The following is a 9,510-nucleotide window of genomic DNA, read 5'->3' on the forward strand; positions in this document are numbered from 1 at the left end:
TGTTAAGTTCTAAAACTTCATGGTCAAACTTTGGATTTAGAACACCCTGCCTACACTGTTTCTTAAATTAATCATCCCAAGAAGAAACGTAAACACATCAGTAAGCACATACACCTTCTCTTTCATCTCAGCAGTGCATGTTAACAGTGATATGTTGTGCTCTTTTTCATATCCATACTAATTTCTCCAAGGTCCCTGACTTGCCAAGAAGGCATGTCATGAAACCTAGCACAGGGCCAGTGAACCTAGTAGTTCCAATGGTCATTTGTCATTACCTTTTCTTTTAAGCATAAAAACTAATTGACAAATACAAACTCACTATCACCCATAGAACTGAGTAGAATTTTAAATAAATAATCCTCATTTTCATGAATAACATTTGAATTCATACTCATACATGTCAGAAATGAAAATCAGTATTATCATGGTGAAATAAAAGACTTTTATGGATTTTGTTCAGTTAGTTTTTATTTGTATTTTTTATTTTTTTAATTATTTTTTATTGATCATGCTAATACAGTTGCCCTGGGTTTTCCCCGTTTGCCCCCCTCTACCCAGCTGCCCCCACTCCCCTAGGCAATCCCCCGCACCATGGTTCATGTCCATGGGTCATGTGTATAAGTTCTTCGGCTACTCCAATTCTGATACTGCACTTTATATCCCCATGGCTATACTATAACTACCTATTTGTAGTTCTTAATCCCTTCACCTCTTCACCCATTCTCCCACACTCCTCTCCATCTGGCAACCATCAAAATGCTCTCCATATCCATGATTCTGTCTCTGTTCTTCTTGTTTGCTTAGTTTGATTTTTAGATTCAATTGTTGATAGGGACGTATTTTTGCCATTTTATTCAGTTTTGATTTCTTTTTCTTAAAATAAGTCCCTTTAACATTTCATATGATAATACTTTGGTGATGATGAACTCCCATCTTCTTTATGGTAGGTGATCCATGGACCAACATTTGGGAGGCATTGACCCAGAAGGTGAGACTTTGAGAAGGCTAGAGGAAAAGGACAGCCATCATGCAATTCTGCTCTCCCTCATTTCCCTTTCCACTTTTTACCCTCCTTCTACCCTCCTTAAACTTTCATTCCAAAGTCTCCATGCTGTTCCATCTACCTGAAATATCCATCCCTATGGTTCACAAGCCTCAGACTCTCTCTTATCCCTTAAGTATCAGTCAGGCCCTTCAGGAAGCCTCCCTAAAAGCAAGGCTCAGTCATCTCAGTGGTTAGCACAGCATAATTTACATTGGCTTCTTGCCTCTTCTTCCTTTAGGATTTTAAAACCTGCAACGACAACAACTGTCTCTTCTTCCATGTTATTATCCTGCTCATAGTACATTGTCTTAAGCAGAAAAGATAAATAACTAAAGATGAAACTGCTGCAGTAATCACCCTAATAAGAAAATTCAAAGAGTCATTAGGGTCTAGAAATCTGTCAGTACCACCTCAACAAGACAGGAAATTGAGGTCTATGAAGGGAAATAACTTGCCCATTATCACACACTATACTTATTCTTAGATATCTTAGAGTTCTACCTTGTGCATTTCTGTCTCTCTCTCTGTCTCTTTGTCTCTCTGTCTCTCTCTCTCTCCTCCCTACATTTATTTTACAATTACTGTTGGCATACAATATCATATTAGTTTTAGGTATACAATATAGTGAGTAGACATTTACATAACTTACAAAGTGCTCACTGGATAAGTCTAGTACTGTCCTGACACCATACCTAGTAATTACAATATTACTGACTATATTCCCTATGCTGTATCTTACATCCCCATGACTATTTTGTAACTACTAATCTGTACTTTTTAATCTCTTTGTTTTTTTCATCCAGTCCCCCAACCCCCCTCCCCTCTGGCAACCATCAGTCTGTTCTCTCTATATATGACTCTCTGTTTTGTTTGTTTAATTTGTTCCTTAGATTCCACATATAAATGAAATCATATTTGTTTTATTTGTTTTTCTCTTTCTGACTTATTTCAGTTAGCACAGTAGTCTCCAGGTCCATCAATGCTATCACAAATGGTAATTTTTGTGTGTGTGTGTGGCTGAGTACTATTCCTTTGTATGTGTGCACCGCAATTTGTTTATCCAATCGTCTGTTGGTGGACACTTAGATATTTCCATATCTAGGATATTGTAAATAATGCTGCAATGAACATGGAGGTACATAGATATATTCTAATTAATATTTGGGGTTTCTTCAGATAACTACCCAGATGTGGAATTATCAGAAGCTAGTTCTATTTTTAATTTTTTGAGAACCCTCCATATTGTTTTTTCCATTGTGCTACATCAATTTACAATCCCACCAACACAGCACAAGGGTTTTCTTTTCTCTACATTCTCATCAACACTTGTTTTTTGTCAAGGTAATATCTCATTGTGCTCTTAATTTGAATTTCCCTGATGAGTAGTGATGTAGAGCATCTTTTCATATGTATATTGGCCATCTGTATGTCCTCTTTGGAGAAGTGTCTATTCATCTCCTCTGCCAATTTTTAAATTGGGTTTTTTGTTTTTTGGCCTTAAGTTGCAGGTGTTCCTTATATATTTTGGATTTTACCCCTTATCAGATGTATCATTGGTGAATATCTTCCCCCATTCAGTAGGTTGTATTTTCATTTTCTATGTAATTTCCTTCACTGTAATTTTTGTTTACTGTAGTTCAATTTGTTTATTTTTTTCTTTTGTTTCCGTTGCCTGAAGAGATATTTCAAAAATATACATATCATGCCTAGAGCAATGTCAGAGAATTTACTGCCTATGTTTTCTTCTAGCAGTTTTATAGTTTTGGGTCTTATATTTAAGTCTTTGATCCATTTTGAATTTATTATTTTATATAGTGTAGCAAAGTGATCTAGTTTCATTCTTTTGCATGTGTCTGTCCAGTTTTCCCAACTTCATTCCTTGAAGAGACTATTCTTACCTGTTGCAGATTCTTGTTGACTTTGTCATAGATTAATTGACCATATGGGGTTGGGTTTATTTCTGGGTTCTCTATTCTGTTTCACTGATCTATATGTCTGTTTTTATGCCAGTTTCATGTTGCTTTGATATCTATAGCCCTATAGTATAGTTTGGTATAAGGTAGCATACCTGCAACTTTGTTCTTCCTTTCTAAGATTGCTTTGGCTATTCTGGGTCATTCATGGTTCTGTATAAATTTTATGATTATTTGTCCTGTAAACATTGTAAAATATTGTATTTTGTTAGGGATTGCATTAAGTCTGTAGTTTGCTTTGTGTATTATGGACATTGGGACAATGTTAATTCTTCCAATCCATGAGAATGGTGTATGCTTCCACTTATTTTCATCTTCTTTAAATTTTTTTCAATGTCATACTTTTCTGAGTACAGGTCCTTTACCCTCTTAGTTAAATATATTCCTAGATATTTTATTCTTTTTCATGCTATTGTAATTTCACTTTCTGATCATTTGTTATTGGCATATAACAATATAACTTATATCTGAATATGAATTTTGTATTTTTACTAACTTCATTTATTCTAATCTTTTTTGGTTGAATCTTTAGAGTTATCTATATATGTTATCTGCAAATAGTGACAGTTTTACTTCATCCTTTCTAATTTGGATGCCTTTTATTAGTTTTTCTATTTTTCTTTCTTTTGTCTGATTGCTGTGGCTAGGACTTCCAATATTATGTTGATTAAAGAGGTGAAAGAATACATACTTGTCTGTCCCTGAGCAAAAGAAAAAGATTTCAGTTTTTCACCATTGAGTATGATCTTAGCTATGTGCTTATCATGGCTGGCCTCTATTATGTTGAAGACTATTCCATCCAGACACACTTTGCTCAGAATTTTTATTGCAAACGAATGTTAGATGTTGTTAAATGCTTTTACTGCATCTATTGATATGATCATATGATTTTTATTCTTCACTTTATGTGGTATGTCATGTTAATTGATTTATTGATATTGTAGTCGGGGAAAAAATTCCACTTGATCATTTTACATGATATTTTTAATGTGTTGCTGAATTAGGTTTGCTAATATTTTGTTGAGAATTTTTCCATCTCTGTCCATCAGTAATATTGGCCAATAATTTTTTGTAGTGTATTTGTATGGTTTTAGTATCAGGACAGTGAGTTCATAAGAGTTCATAAGTTCATGATTCAAACTTCATAAAATGAATTGGAGAGCCTTTCCTCCTCTTCGATTTTTTGGGGCAGTTTGAGGAGGATAGGTATTAACTCTTCTTTCAATATTTGGCAAATTTCAACTGTGAAGCCATTGGATGTAAGATATTTGTTTGTTGGGAGTTTTTTAAATTATTGCCTCTGTTAGGAGTTATCAGTATGCTCAGATTTACTGTTTCTTCTTGATTCAGTCTTGGAAGATTATATGCTTCTAGAAATGTATTCATTTCTCCTGGATTGTCAAATTTGTTGGCATATAATTGTTTAAAGTATTTTCTCATAATTCTTGGCATTTCTGTGGTGTCAGTTGTCACTTTCCTCTTTCATCTGATTTTATTTATTTGGGTCCTTTCTCTTTCTTTCTTGATTCTGCCTAAAAGTTTATCAATTTTGGTTACCATTTGTTTGCCTGTTTGTTTATTTATTTAATCCTCACATGATGATATGTTTATTGATTTTAGAGAGAGAGGGAGAGACAGAGAGAAACATCAAAGTCAGAGGAAAACATTGATTGGTTGTCTCCTGTAGGTGCCCCTACTAGGGAATGAACACACAGCCTTTTGATATATTGGATATTGCTCCAATTAACTGAGACACTTGGCCAGGGTAATTTTGGTTACCTTTTTAATGAACTAGCTTTCCAATATCTCCAAAAGATCCTTACCTTTCATGACTTTGAAGACTTATTGATCTTTTATATTGATATTTAACTCTATTTTGTTTATTTCCACTCTGATTTTTATTTCCTTCCTTATATTTGCTTTGTGCTTTGTTTGTTCTTCTTTCTCTAGTTCCTTTAGGTATAAGGTTAGATTGTTTTTTTTGAGATGTTTCTTGTTTGTTGCAGTAGGCCTGAATTGCTATAAATTTCCCTCTTAGAACTGCTTTGTCTGTATCCCGTAGAGCTTGAATCATTGTGTTTTCATTTTCATTTGTCTCAAGGTATATTTTGACTTCTCCCTTGATTCCATTGTAAACCTACTCATTGTTTAGTACCATGTTATTTAGCCTCCATATGTTTGTGGTCGGTTTTTTTTTTTTCATTTTTCTTCTTGTAATTGATTTCTAGTTTTATACCACTATGGTAAGTAGCTTGGTATGATTTCAATCTTCTTAAATTTATTGAGATTTCTTTTGTGGTCTAACATGTTGTCTATCCTAGGTAATGTTCTATATACACCTGAAAAGAATGTATGTTCTGTTTCTTTTGGGTGAAATGTCCAAAAAATATCAATGAATTCCATCTGGTCTAATGTATCATTTAAGGACACTGTTTTCTTATTGATTTTCTAACTGAATGATCTATCAAACGATGTCAGTAGGGTGTCACAACTCTCTATTATGACTGTATTACTGTTGATCTCTCCCTTTATGTCTGCTCATATTTGTTTTATATACTCAGGTGCACATTGGGTGTGCACATGTTTACAAGACATATTCTGTTGGATTAATCCTTTTATCATTATGTAGAGTCCTCATTTGTCTCCTACTTTGTTTTAAAGTCTATTTTGTCTAATGTAAGTATTGCTACTCCACCTTTTTTTGTTTGTTTGTTTGTTTCTACTTACATGAAATATCTGTTCCATCACTTGACTCAGGGTTTGTATGCCTTTCAACCTGAATTGGATTTCTAATGGGCAGCATATGTCCAAGCACCATTCAGTCTGTCTCTTGACTGGAGCACTTAGTCCATTTACATTTAAAGTAATTATTGGTAGGTAAGTAGTTATTACCATTTTGTTCATTTTTTCTGATTGTTTTTGTAGTTCTCTGTTCCTTTCTTATTCTCTTGTTCTCTTCTCTTGTATGTTGGTGACTTTCTATAATGTTAGGTTTGAATTAGGTTCACTTTATTTCTTGTATATCTCTTAGAGATTTATGGTTTGTGGTTACCATGCACTTCATATAAATCTGAACAATTTTATAGCAGTCTATTATAAGGTGATTGTCATTTAAGTTCAAACACATTCTAAAATCACTACTGTTTTTACTTACCCTCTCTACATTTATGTTTTTTTCATTATTTTGTGTGTGTGTTTGTGTGTATCCATTAATTTATTGTTGCAATTACACATGATCTTCTTTTTTATCTTGTGACCCTTATACTTGCATTTTAATAGGTTGATATACTGCTCCTATTAAGTGTTTGCCTTTGTCACTAAGAACTTTTTTCTCTTGCATACTTTTTTACTTATGAGTATTTTTTATCTTTTCTACTTAAGAGTCCTTTTAACATCTTTTTTGTAATACTTGGATTAATGGTGAACTCCCTTAGGTCTGTCTTTCTTTCTTTCTTTCTTTCTTTCTTTCTTTCTTTCTTTCTTTCTTTCTTTCTTTCTTTCTTTTTGAAGCATATTTTATTGATTATGCTATTACGCTTATCCCATTTTTTCTCCTTTATCTAAGTCTGCCCTGCACCCCATCTCCCACCAGCATTCCCCCACCCTTAGTTTATGAACATGGGTCATACATATAACTTATTTGGCTTCTCCCTATCCTATACTATAATTAACCTTCCCCTGTCTATTTTGTGCCTGCCAATTATGCTTCTTATTCCCTGTACTTTTACCAGTATTCTCCCCCAACCCCCTCCTTACTGATCTCCCTCCATGTGATTTCTATTTCTGTGATTCTGTTCTTTTTCTAGTTGTTTCCTAAGTTTTTGTTTTTGTTTTTTAGGGTCAGTTGTTGATAGTTGTGAGTTTGTTGCCATTTTACTGTTCACAGTTTTTGATCTTCTTTTTCTTAGATAAGTCCCTTTAACATTTTATATAATAAAGCCTTGGTGATGATGGACTCCTTTACCTTTACCTTATCTGGGAAGCACTTTTTCTGCCTTTCAATTCTAAATGATAGCCTTTCTGGATAGAGTAATCTTGGATGTAGGTCCTTACCTTTCATGACTTTGAAGACTTCTTGCCAGCCCCATCTTGCCTGTAAGGTTTCTTTGGAGAAATCAGCTGATAATCCTTTGTACATAACTGTCTCCTTTTCTCTCGCTGCTTTCAAGATTTTCTCCTTATCTTTAATCTTGGGTAAGGTAATCATGATGTGCATTGGTGTGTGATTCATTGGGTCCAACTTCTTTGGGACTCTCTGAGCTTCCTGAGCTTCCTGGAAGTCTATTTCTTTCACCCGATTGGGGAAGTTCTCCTTCATTATTTTTCAAATAAGTTTTCAATTTATTGCTCTTCTTCTTCTCCTTCTGGCACCCCAATTATTTGCATGTTGTATAACGTTTAACGTTGTCCCAGAAGTTCCTAAACCTCTCCTCATTTTTTTGAATTCTTGTGTCTTTATTCTATTCTGGTTAAATATTTATCTCTTCCTTCTGCTCTGAATTGTTGGCATGAGTCCCAGTTTTCTTCCCTTTACGATTGGTTCGCTGTATATTTTTCTTTATCTCATTTTGAATAGCCTTCACTTTTTATTCTATTTTGTGGCCGTACTCAGGCATTTCTGTGAACATCTTGATTACCAGTGTTTTGAACTCTGCATCTGATAGCTTGGCTATCTGTTCACTTAATTCTATTTTTGGAGCTTTGATCTGTTCTTTCGTTTGGATCATATTTCTTTGTCTCAGTGCATCTATTACACTGTAAGGAGCAGAGCCTTAGGTATTCGACATGGCAGGGCTACCCAGGTCACTATGTTGTGATGCTGTATGTGGGGGAGCGGTCAGAGAGGAAATGATACTGCTTGCCCAGCTCTCAGCCAGCTTTCAGTCATGTCCCCTACTACCCTCAAGCAAGTTGGTCCCTTCTGGGGCTGATTCCCAGGTGGGTGGGTTTGAGTATGTTCTAGGACCCCGTGGGTCTCTCCAGTGGACTGTTCTGTGAGGCTAGGAGTTTTTCCCGCTGCTGCAACCCTTACAGGTTTTTATAGCCAGTGGTTTTGAAGATTTCTTTCCTCACACTGGAGCCCTGGATTGTGCCATCTGTCTTGCTCCCCAGCTGTTCCTCCCAGTTTATCCACCCACAAATGTGGTACCACCCAGTATGCCAGCCGCCACCTTGCCATGCATCCTCTCTGTTCTGGCTGCCCCTCTCTGCTCCTATTACTGGTCTGGATGATTGTTTCTTCTTTAACTCCTTGGTTGTTGGACAGTTCGATTTTCTGGCAGTTCTGCTTATTTTTTGTTTTTAAATTTGTTGTTGTCCTTCTTTTGATTGTGCAAGGAGGCAAAGTGTATCTACCTATGCCTCCCTCTTGGCTGGAAGTTGACTCTCTAATAATTTATATTTAATTAAATATTTAATTAAATATTTTTTATTGATTTTAGAGAGAGAGAGGAAGGGGGAAGAGAGAGAGAGAGAGAAACATTGATTTGTTGTTCCACTAATTAATGCATGTATTGGTTGGTTCTTATATGTGATCTGACCTGGGAATGAACGTGTAATTTTGGCACGTTAGATAATGCTCTAACCAGCTGACCTGCCAAGCCAGCTATAATTTGTATTTAATTTTGAAAAGCTGCCCATGGCTAGTAGTAATCATCTTGACCAGCACAGGCCTAAGCTCTATAACTAATGTACAAACTTTGTACCATCACACCATTTTCCTATTGGTTTTCTTTCATAGTAGTTACTGAGACAAGGATTTGGGTGCAAATAGCTTATTTAAGGGGTGATTCTAGATAGCCAGTGAAGGGGTGGGGAAGTGAGAGAGGAATGGTGGGAAACTGATACAGGCTGCATTAATTGGCTATAGGCAATTGAAATTTATTTTTTTCAGGGGACACTCTGACAGCCTGTTGTAGGAGATACCTCATAATCATCCTGCTGTGGGCTAAGGAAGTGGTCATATTTGTCCAACAACTCCTGGCCTCATTGTTTGAGGACTGCTCCTGGGGCATTCACACATCATTCTTACCCTCAGACTTCCAGCCTGCCTCTTCTGTGGGACAGTCATGTATGTCCTTGTTGTTAGATAAAGCCTTAGGACATCGAGACACAGGTGCCTGAAGAAAGGACTTTTCTGCAAAGCTGCATGTAACTTCTAGGAAGATCAAGAGGATAAAGGAATTTAAAAATATATTGAGTCTCGCTTTAAACATACAGATTACCTTATATTAGTATTTCATCTGGAGTGTGAAGAAGGGCACTTGAGATTGATGTGAAAGGTTCTGCTATTTGAAAAGAAAAAATTCCTTAACCTTAGTTCTAAATGGTGCTCTGGTTTGTTTTCCTGACCACATCAGTTACTGAATTTTATTCTGTCCATTGTCATTTCCAGCTCAGCATGGATAGTCTAAACATCCCTGCAGCCTGGGACCCTCAACAGGGCTGAAAAATAGCTGACCCTGGACTTTCTCAGTGGAGACATAAAAAGAC

Source organism: Pteronotus mesoamericanus, unplaced genomic scaffold (assembly GCF_021234165.1).
Source record: "Pteronotus mesoamericanus isolate MK-2021 breed Mesoamerican mustached bat unplaced genomic scaffold, CSHL_Meso_final scaffold_54, whole genome shotgun sequence".
Classification (NCBI taxonomy): domain Eukaryota; kingdom Metazoa; phylum Chordata; class Mammalia; order Chiroptera; family Mormoopidae; genus Pteronotus; species Pteronotus mesoamericanus.